This window comes from Lepidothrix coronata, unplaced genomic scaffold (genome assembly GCF_001604755.1).
Source record: "Lepidothrix coronata isolate B3197 unplaced genomic scaffold, Lepidothrix_coronata-1.0 Scaffold125, whole genome shotgun sequence".
NCBI classification, from domain to species: Eukaryota; Metazoa; Chordata; class Aves; order Passeriformes; family Pipridae; genus Lepidothrix; species Lepidothrix coronata.
This window is the reverse complement of record NW_016690305.1, coordinates 2,294,219-2,305,009: the sequence shown is the minus strand read 5'-3', so window position 1 is coordinate 2,305,009 and position 10,791 is coordinate 2,294,219. Positions and strand designations below refer to the sequence as shown.

The window sequence follows — 10,791 nt, the reverse complement described above, 5'->3', positions numbered from 1 at the left end:
AGAAGAGAAGAGAAGAGAAGAGAAGAGAAGAGAAGAGAAGAGAAGAGAAGAGAAGAGAAGAGAAGAGAAGAGAAGAGAAGAGAAGAACACAGAAAAGCTTCACACCAGTGTCAGAACTAAATGGGGTAACACTTTCCTACAAAGCTAGGATGGCCAGGATTTTCCATGCTGTCCATGAAAAATCCATGTCTGGAGCCACCAGACAAACACTGAAATGCCATGGCAATATTTAGCCAGGCAGAGCGAGGGGGCTGCAGCCTCTCTTTTGCTCCCCACTGCTTGCACCTGGGCAGGGGGGCAGTGGGGGATGCAGAACCCCCTTCCCTGGCAGCATCCATGAAGGCATGGGCACACAGGGGCAGAACAGTGTTCCCCAAGGACCTTTGTATTCAGAAGGACTCTTTCTTCTACCCCAACAGCATGATTCAGGTCTTGCATCTCTTTTTCCATGCAAAATTTGAACACTTAATTAAAAAGTTGATGTGACGCCCATGAGTGCCTTACGGGTCCATCCCGTCAATCCCCCACAGCCCGGGGCTGGAGCTGATAACCCTCCCAGCCTCTGAGTTCATTCAAGCAGGAAATGGCAACTAATTCACAAAGGAGAAGATGCTCCAGTTACAGTGAGGGTTTAATCAGCAACGAGGGGAGGTTTCATTAATCACCCATCTCGCTGCTCTGCGGTTCGAGGGCGAGGAGGCAGCGACAGAAATGGGGTCCCTCATCTCTGCCCCACCCCACTGCTCCTCACCAACGAGGCATTGACGGATGGATGCTCATCCATCCCTGACATCTAACAAAATCCAAAGGCTGCAGAAGAGAATGTCTGTATTTTGGCACATGTATCCAAGGAATCAGACTGCCACCCAGGTCCACCACCTGCCCAGGGGAGACTGTTCCTGGTGTGAGGCTGTGCCCCCAGGACGCCCTCACCCCCAAGGCACAGCTCTGAAGAGAAACACCCACCCCCCATGCCTCATAAACACGGCGATGATTGAGATAATGGAAAGTGCCTCTTAGCCCCTGTCTGCTGCATCAGGATATGAGGCATCTCCTAGCAGCCATGAAGAGGAAATTAATAGGAGCAAGCAGGAGTAACCACTTTGATGCAATTTCCTTGGGAGATAGTGGACCATCTAATCTTTATTGGAGCCCTTTAACCTGTCATTCAAAACTCATGAGGCCTCCTGCTCACACAGCCTTTCCAGATATTAATAGATGATAAAAAGGAATAAATCAAAACAATATTTTACAATTTCATTATTCAGGAGATTCCCCCCACCCCCAGCCTAAGGCACACAACTGGCTGCAATGAACTGTTTCTTTCCAACAGCAATAAGAGCTGAGTGGGGACGTGGCATCCCAGAGGGACCAGCCACCATCTCCCACAGCCCTTCTTCTTCCCCACTACAGGGAGACTGATGAGTCCTCCAGATCCCAACACATCCATCCCACATGTATGGCATCTTAGGGACAGAGGGCCATAACCCACCACCTCCTGTAGGCAGACAGTGAGACACGTGGGGTCACCACTCCGGCAGGACACAGGAGGGCTTGAGGGGGACCTTCAGGATGCCAGAGCGGAAGGCAGCGGGATGCAGACCCCTCCCAGATCCACAAACACAGCCCTATGTCCCACAACAGCACAAGGAAGCACAAAGAGACACCAGACACACGTGCCAGGAGACACAACCACGTGTGGACACCGAGGCTTTGAGGTGGATCTCCAGTTCTTCACCTCTCCCTTCCCACCAGCAGTGACCCACCATGTCCCAGTGGCCTTGTGCTCCCCACAGGATGCCTGAGCATCTGTGAGATGTGCAACGGGGACTTGTGGGCTCTGGAGCTGGAAGATGTGTCAGAAACATGCCTGGAGCGGGACAGGGAGGGTGGCAGTACCAGGGAAGAGCCACCTGTATTTTAATGGGAGAGGATGGGAATGGGAGGGAGGAAGATGAGAGGGTCACAGCGCTGTGAACACACCTCAGTGTTAAGCTTAGGGGCATGTTGGTGGGTTGGTTGAAGAGGTTCGTTAGTATTTAATTACAATTAATTCAAGTGATGCTTTGTCAAAACACCTGAACGTAGTACCCTGCAACCCAGTGTCCGCTGGTTTCTGTTATCACTTCACTCATCCACAAATTCCTGTAATCTGCAGGCACGTGGCTCTTAATTGCTATTATTACCAATTAGCTTTTCTCTTCTGTAATTACACCATGCTTGCCTAAAGCCTCCCACAGTTTGGGGAGAGGCTGATGCCTTCTCCATCCTCCCAGTTGCTGCACAGGCTGCAGCCCTCCACTCTTGCTGCTGCCCTTGTCTCCCCTCTTTCGAGGGGAGTTGAACCATGAACCTCAGACCAAAAATGAAGCACAAACCCTCAAGGCCCTGCAATGCCATGGTGGGATCCATAACCCTTCGGATCCATAACCCTCACAGTCCAGTGCAGGGCTCGGATGGAGGGCTCGAGCCCAGGAGGGAGCAATAAATCACCCCACTAATGGCCAGAGCAACGTTTGTCCTCATTTAAGGGCTGCTCCAAGATTTTCCCAGAGCTGGCAGGGTCTGTATCCACAACAGTGTCTCAGACAAGCACGGGATGAGGCTCTGCCTCAGCTTTCCCTGCGGGAAGGGGCTCCTTCTGCGGATGCCCAGGCTACAGCACAACCTACATCTCTTCAGCTCTGAGGAGAATTAATTGATTGTTGATTATGTGGGCTGGATAAGATTAATGATGTGCTTAACTATCCATTTCCTCGCGTTTAAGCACCAGGGGTGTGTTTGGAAATGCTGAGGCACGCGCTGCTCAGCAGGCCTGGATGCCTGGCCCTTAAACCCCCCCCACAACCCAAAGCTGCCCATGGATCCATCACCCTGCCAGCACACCGGGGATGCTGTGCATCCCAGGCAGGAGTTTGCCAGCAGGACCCCTTTTCCAGGGCTGACATGTTTGGGGGTGGAAGGGAGCATCATTCTGGGGCTGCTGAAACTCAGGCTTCTTGCAGCTGGCAGTTTGGGAGGGGGGAATAGGTGCAAGTTGCCCTCATGTCCGTGGGGTGATTGTAAGGGTCTGGCTATAGAGCTGGACACAGCTGGGGGCTCCCAGCAAGAGCTGAACCTCCCTTATCCCCCCTCACAGGCTCGAAGTTGGGATGTGGACATGTCTCACACAAGGCAAACACCCAGTGAAGGCACCACAGACCCGTGTCCCCACCACTGCCTCCCTCCACGCTCCAGCTCTCACAGGCAGGATGGATTATCGAAGCAGTTGTGGCACTGCAAGGCTTTTCACTGCTTAAAACCCTCCTGTATCCTGCACACTTACATTCCAGGTGCCAGGAGTCCTAGAAAGAGCGGGAGATAAGTGGGATCTCTCTGCTCATCCATCCCTGCTCCTGCCCGAGGCAAGCCACCGTCACAGCCTCTGCGGAAAGGGTGCAAGCGTGGGGGTATCCAAGCATTTCATTCCTCAAACTAAATACTCCCAGTTAGCACCTGGAACTTGCACTTTTTAATTACTCTCTCAGGGAAGCTTTAGTCAAAAGAGACAAAAAAAGAGAAAAGGAAGAAAGGAAGGAGACATCTCCTCTACATTAACTTGCTCTAAAGCTCCCTGGGGATGCAGAGTGGCATTTTTCCTTCTTGAGTTTTAAAAGAGGAACTTCTGCAAAGAATTACAGATTCAGCAGCGATTCAGGAGCCCACCTCCTGCCCCCACCCTCGCTGGCACCCCACCATTCTCCCTTCACTCACAGCAAACCGAGTCACCGACACCTCATCATTCCCATGCCCTGAGTGTCCCTCCTGGGGCAGAGCTGACCCCATTTGCCAGGTATTCCCAAATTCACACTTGTTTTGGGTTCCCTTTTGGGTCCAGTGCCTTTCCAGGGCAAACCCAGTGTGTTTAAGCACACCTGTTGGCACTCTGGCACAGCAGGTGATGAAAGGCTGGGTTAGAAGCAGCAGCACTGCACGAGGTGGTGCCCTCAAGCAAAACTGTGGAGAGAACTGCCACGTGCAAAGGCCCTAAAGAGCCTGGATAATCCAGCCTTGCTCCAAAAGCATACCCAGCACCTCTGGGAGATGGGCAGCAAGTTTGGAGGACACCACAGGCCAGGAAAAAGGAGGAACTGCAGCTCATTGCTTTTACAGCCTGCTGGAAAAAGATTCAAGGGCCCCCTTTCTGCAAACAATACTTTATCATCAATAAAAAAACCCTGGTTCCCAACTTAACACTTCCTGCAGGAGGCTTACCATTTTTTGATGAAATCCCCCAAAAAAGAAGAGAGGAGATGCTTGCTAGAAACTCTTAGGGCGTTTTGCAGACACCAGTGAAACAAAATCTATCTTTAAATACAGTAAAAAATAAGGAAAAAACCATCACTTTTTTAGCCTTTAAATTGATTAGTCCCACTGAGGAGTGTTTTAAAAAGCTCTCCTTGCCATCGCCCTGCCACCAGCCAGGGCACCCTCCCCGAGCCTTTCAGCTGAGAGACACCATCCAGGCAAATCAACACCCACACGAAATTGTGTGCTACAGAAAAATGGCATTTAGAGGATGCTGTGATTACAAGGGTAGGCACTCGGGCAGCCGGCACGGCTTTCCAGAGCTCCCGGCACAGCTTTCCAGAGCTCCCGGCACGGCTTTCCGGGCAGTGCCGGGAGGGGGGACTGGTGACACCTCGGGCTGCAACACAATCGATGCGTTTGCGTTTCAATCCCTTTGATATGATGATGACAGCGGGATGCAGCTGCAGCTTGGGGGGAAAACCAGCAGAATCAGGCAGGTTGTCACCCACAAGCGGGGATGGAGGGGGGAGGAAGGGGGGGCTGGGGGGGGGGGCTGTTATCTCCCTACCTTCAAAGGGCCACGAGGGCGCTGCCTTCCCACCCCACTTTCATCTCCCTCGTTATCCTCCCTGCAAACATCCAAGCAGGGAACGGGAGCCTGTTGCCAGAGGTTTAATTGCATCCCTACATGATGCTCTTCTGTCATCCCTTCCCTCCTGCATCTCTGCTGGGGAGAGGCTTGGAGGGTTGTTTTGTGAGGTTTTCCCCACACACACTTCTACTTTTTAATGATCCAATTGCCTTTTATATCAAGCCAAGTGCTTTTCTGGAGTGTCTCAGCCCCGGCACGGCCGTGGTGAGCTCAGCAGGCAGCCAGCAGTGCCAGTGCCGGGGGTGCTGCTTGCCACCCTCCAGGAGAATCCACAAATTAATCCAGAGAGGTTTCTATATCGGGAGTGATGCCACGCTCCAGTGAGGAGGGGTGGGAGGGTACCTGCATCCAGCCTTTCTGACCACACCAAGAAAGGGGAACGGGATCAGACCCGGCCCTGAAACACCCCATCAGCCACCAAATCCCAACATCCAGTTCTTGTAGGGCGAGGAGAGCGACCCATATGGAGAAACAGGTAAGTCCAAGCATTCCCAGCCTAAAGTATCCTCACACTCCCAGTGAGATCAGCACATGTTCCTAAGCCAAGCCAGAAACCACAACACCTTGGGGACAGGACACCCCAGCAGAGCCTTGTCCCACGGAGGGATAAAGCCTCATTTTGGTGCAAACTTCACCATTTTTGCAGCCAAACGCACAAATTTTGCATCACCCAGAGATGCTCCTGCCTCGGGGCCGTCTGAATTACAAACAGCACCTGCCCCGTTGAGTTCCCTTCTTTCAGCACTGGGTAGGCAGGAACTCATGAGATAAACATGAGCTTCCCAGCATCTGGGCTGGAATCCTGCAGGCACTGGGCTCCATCTCCCCCCACTGCACCGAGGAATGCGTGACGCAGCCGGTTAATTAAACCAGCCCTCCACCTCTGGAGGAATGGGCTTAGATCTGCCTTGGGACACATGTAAATTAAAGCCAGAGGCTTCTGAGCCGGCCTGCCATGGTTTATTCATGGAGGAAAGGAAAATTCAGTGCGGTGTTACCCCTTCTCAGGGGTTTTTCCCCCCCCCCTCTTTTTCTTCTCATGGATGAGAAACGAATTGAAGCGGGGCAGGATTTCAAAGATGCTTGCAGGGTAAGGAGCTGTGCGAGGCAGATTAGAGGCAACAGGGTTGGGTGCATCCCTATTCACCTCTCCCAAAAAATCCCATCCCTCATCAACCAGGGATTTGCTCCCCTCGGGTGGAGCGAGGTGCTCACACAGACAGAAGTGCTTGCAGACCAAGCCCCCTGTGCTTCACTAGAAGAAAAACACAGCTGATGCTCACCCAGAAGCAGTGCTTTTCCTCCAGGATGGCAGCCTTGGGAAAACTGAGGGTCTCTGGATGCAGAAGAGCTTCAAAACCAAATGTTTAGGTGGAATCATGGCCCTAAACAAGGAGTTAAAGCCTAAAACAGGGTAAGGAAGCAGCCAGTTTGGGCTCCCACATGCCCTGCTGCTCACTGCCTGCAGCTTCCCAACAGGTCCAAGCTCACCCACTTAATAACCACTCTGGGCTTCACTTTCTCTGTTTTTCATGGTTGGGGGGATTTTGAAGGTCTAAAGAAAAAGTCTGGCCCCGATCCATGTGTTGGGTGCAAAGGGAAGAGCAGGCACACCCTGGGCAGGCGGTGCCGTGGGGCTGCCAGCTCAGCACGGAGCAGGGAACTCGCTTTGCTCTCAGGAACAGCCAGCGGGGGGAAAACCTCGACGCTTCCCAAGGTGGCTTTTGCAAATCACTATTCTCCCACTCGGGTTTTGCTCTGCTTTAGTTTCCACTTGGCTCCAGGCTGAGGCTGCCCAGTCCCACACCCACCAAAGCTTCCCTTCTTTTCCATAAACCATCAAATAGAGATGCCCAACCTTCTGCTCCAGCACTTTGCACATGGAATCAGTGGTGGGACATGGCTGGTGGGCACGTGGCACAGCTTATGGAGAGTCCCCAGCCCATTTCCACTTCTCCATGGTGTTTTCTCACAGAGGGAGGTGTTGCAGGGAAGGATGAGGCCGGCACTGCCTCTCCGAGCACCCACTGCCAGTCATCAAACTAAATAATTTGATCAAAACTCCAGACAATTCCCACACATATGCAGGGAGGTTTACAGCAGACATGTGGCCATGGCAGTAATAGGCACAGGCTGCTCCTCATCTTCCTAACTCTGTCCAAGCTCATTATTCTGAGTCAACAAATGAAAACGGGGGATGAAGTTCTCAGCAATGATTTGAGGCTATTTAACCTCCTTATATCCTTCTTTAAAAACAGATCTAGTGGCTGCAGCCTGCCACAGGCTCTTCCTTCTGCCAGCCCTGCAAGCAGGAGCTTCCAGGGCCTTAAAGGGGCTCCAAGAGAGCTGGAGAAGGACTTTGGACAAGGGCCTGGACAGACAGGACAAGGGACAATGTCTTCCCACTGACAGAGGGCAGAGTTAGACGGGATATTGGGAAGAAATTCTTCTCTGCGAGGGTGATGAGGCACCCAGTGAGTTTGGAGCAAACAGCTGGGGGATTAAGATTCAGGCCAGGAACTGTCCCAAAAACACCACCCCAGAGATGCTCTACCCCAGGCGTTGGGCTCCATGGAGTGAGAGATCTTCCCCTCCCCAAACTGCAGCAACGTGAGACTCCAGAGCCGATGGACATGGACTGGAAGCCACGTGGAAGAGCCAATACTTCCATGTTCCACTAAACCCAGCACATCATGTTCACTCCTCAACGCCGACGTGAGCTATCGAGCCACTTAACGAGCAGGGAAACAAGCCGGCACGGAAACTCATGGAGGAGCTCGGAGAGCAGCTCTTCCCCCAGGCACAGAGGTGCAGGCAGGGGCTGTGCTTGGAATGCCCCTAAAAATGATGCACCTTTCCTTAGCAACCAGGGATTTTGGGAACCACTCTGTAATTCCAGGCCCTCTTCTGACTGGGAAATGGGGCAGCACTGGGCTCCCCGAAGCACAGCCCCCTCCTGGCTGGGAAGCAAACATCTCCTGTTCCTAACAGGAACTAATTAAGGACCTTCTCCTCCTTCGCAAGCTCACGTCACACAGTGTCCCCTCGATCTAGACAACATCAAGTGCTCATTAATTACGTCTGAAGTGGTTCCTCGTTAGTGCTGACGCCGCAAAGGATGAGTCACCCCAGGATGGGGCTGGGGGAGAGCTTCAGCCGCAGGGCCAGGCTGGTGCTGCCGGGGCGGGGATGCTGGCACGGGCAGGGACACATGGACACATGGACACACAGCTCCCTTGTGTCCGTGCCATGGCACTGGATGCCCCGTCATGGAGCAGGACCCCTCCATCCTGGTGGAGATGAGCCTTGGGGAGCTGCAGTTTGGCTCACTGCTTAAGGACCACGCCCAAGGCATGGGAGGATGGATTTGCCACGGGAGGACGTCCCAACCAAGGCACAACTGCTCTGCCACATTCCTCATCCACCCCAAGAGTCCCAGGCATGGAATTAATTAGAAAAGTAATTAAGAAAGTTTCCCTATGAATATTTATAACAAAAGGAGCCATAATTACTATTCCTGGGAGGAAAGTTGCCTTCCTACCCAGCCAAAGAGAGGACACACAGCACCAACCAGAGGGGTGACCTTTGAAAATCCCATCCAGCCAAACCATTTCATGATTCCATAATTCCTGCACCAGCTCACCCTCATGCTGCAGCAAGGAGCCAGGGCAGGAAGCCCCCAGACAGGGAAGGGACCTTCTACAAGTGGTGTGAACACTCTGGCACTGCCCATGTTGGTGCCACCACCAGGGACAGGAGAGATGTCCAAAGCTGCAGGGTGGGACAAAACCCACTAACCCCACCTCTGAGCCCAGACAGCTTCTCCCAGCTGGAATTTCCACTCATGTCCCATGCCAGTGATAGCAACAAGAGGGCAAAAAAAAATTAGTCTCCTCCATCCTCAACATCTGCTCCACATAAATCAAAGCCACCTGAGATTGCAGGGATTTACTGTATGTAGGCAGCTCTGGAAGCTTTTCTTAGCTGCAAAACGTAATTTGCACCTTGGGCTCTCTAAGAATAAGTTGTCTTCAATAATAACACAGAATTAAGAGCTCAGGAGCAGATCTGACATGGAGCAGGAGATCTGTGATAACTCCAGGTCTCACCCTGTCACCCTCATCCCAGCACTGCCATCCCTGCTCGCCTGCTGTGCTGCAACAGGTACCTGTGGTGGAACCCAGAGATTCGGGTTTAGCCAGAAAACAACAGACCCTGGAAATGCCCAGACAGCCCAAGAACCTTTTTGCTGTGCCCGGGACCATTTCCAATTCCCCGTTTTGCACTAGAGCAAAACCCACAAGCATCAAAGTAATCCCTGCTCCTGAGGAGGGTGATCAGATCCCTCTGCACCACAGAGGGGACACGTGTGCCAGTGTGCATCAACCCATCCCAAAGCTATGTCCAGGGCAGGTCTGCCTGGATCTTATTTTAATAAAAAACAAAGATTTGTTGTCATGTCTCACCTCACAGGTAAGTTACCCTCTGCGCTGCAGAGCAGCCAAAGCTGAGGGAAATTCAATTCGTAATTCCCTGGGTACATAATTTCCCAGGATTCCCTTGCATTTAAGGAGAAGTTTTAGGCAGCAAAGTCCAGAAACCAGACCTGAAGCTGAACTCCCCTGGTGTGACACAAACTGTGGCCCAGGCTTCTCAGCTCTCCCCCAACACAGCAAGGAGGTGGCAAAGTTCTGCCTGCACCAAGCAGAGCTTCATCCCAGAGAGGCCTTGGGGACGGAAGAGATGGGACAGGACAAGGACAGTGTTATCCCAAGAAGCACTCCCTGCTCAGGGGGATGCTGGTGCCAGGAGCCCAGCTATGCTCATCCAGGATGCAGCCACACCAAGAGCACCAAGGTGACCAGCTCCTACCCCAGCCCACGCCTCTCCTTCCTAAAATCCATTCTCACTTAGGAAATATGATACAAGCAGGTGAGTCCCGAGCTGAACACGAAAACCAAGTGATGCAGTTCCCCCCCTCATGCCATCAATTATATTTTCTCAGCTAGGCGAGGCTCCCCGAGGAGCCCAGGGAGGGGGAACAGCAATTCCCCCCTGTGGTGGACGCAGAACTTAATCTAAGGTGCCCACAAGAGAATATTCCCTGTGGTTTGATGCTCCCACATCCCAGGCTGGATCATTTCTTGGCCGTGACTCTGCTGAAGATGGATGGGTTTTCCCATGGCTCCCCCAAAGCCCCGCTCAAGTGCGCGAGCGACGCTGTGATTTAATCGCCCCTCTCCTGCTCTCCAGCACCCTCTGAGATCCCAGGCACCAGGCGTGACAAATGACCACTCCTGACACACCGGGAGCTGACACCCCCGGCACCTCTCCATTTGTCACCGCCCGGGCGCACGACGGGCTTCGGAGAGCGGAGAAAATTAAAACCTCAGTATCTGCACTGATTGCTTTTCTCTCGTCCTAGTGGGCTCCATCCTTCCTCTGCAGTGCCCCAGTCGGCACATCCAACCCACACAAACCTCCTCCCACAGCCAGGGGAAAGCAGGGCACCTCATTGCACCTGGTCCATGGCTTTTACACCACTTCCAGTTACACGCCGGGTCTCTCAATCATTAAAACATCATCAGCAAAGGTCTGTTTCCCCAGGCACGGGTTGTAGGAGACCTGCAAAGCCCAATCGCAGCCCAACTCAGCTTCCAAATGATTCCTTGCACATGGGAGTGTCGATGAATTACAACATGGCTTGGGGGGGAAAAAAATCTATTTTATTACCAGTACTGAATCACAGAATCATTTAGGTTGGAAAAGCCCTCTAAGATCACTGACTCCAAGCATTAACCCAGCACTGCCAAGCCCACCACTAAACTGTTCCCAACTGCCACATCTAC

At 52.6% G+C, this 10,791-nt stretch overlaps 1 protein-coding gene across 1 annotated transcript in view; it reads right to left on the bottom strand.

The window, feature by feature from the left end:
- The window catches only part of EPHB1 (EPH receptor B1), a 68,548-nt gene that overhangs the window by 21,350 nt on the left and 36,407 nt on the right, over positions 1 to 10,791 (bottom strand). The gene's annotated exons all lie outside the window — the stretch shown is intronic.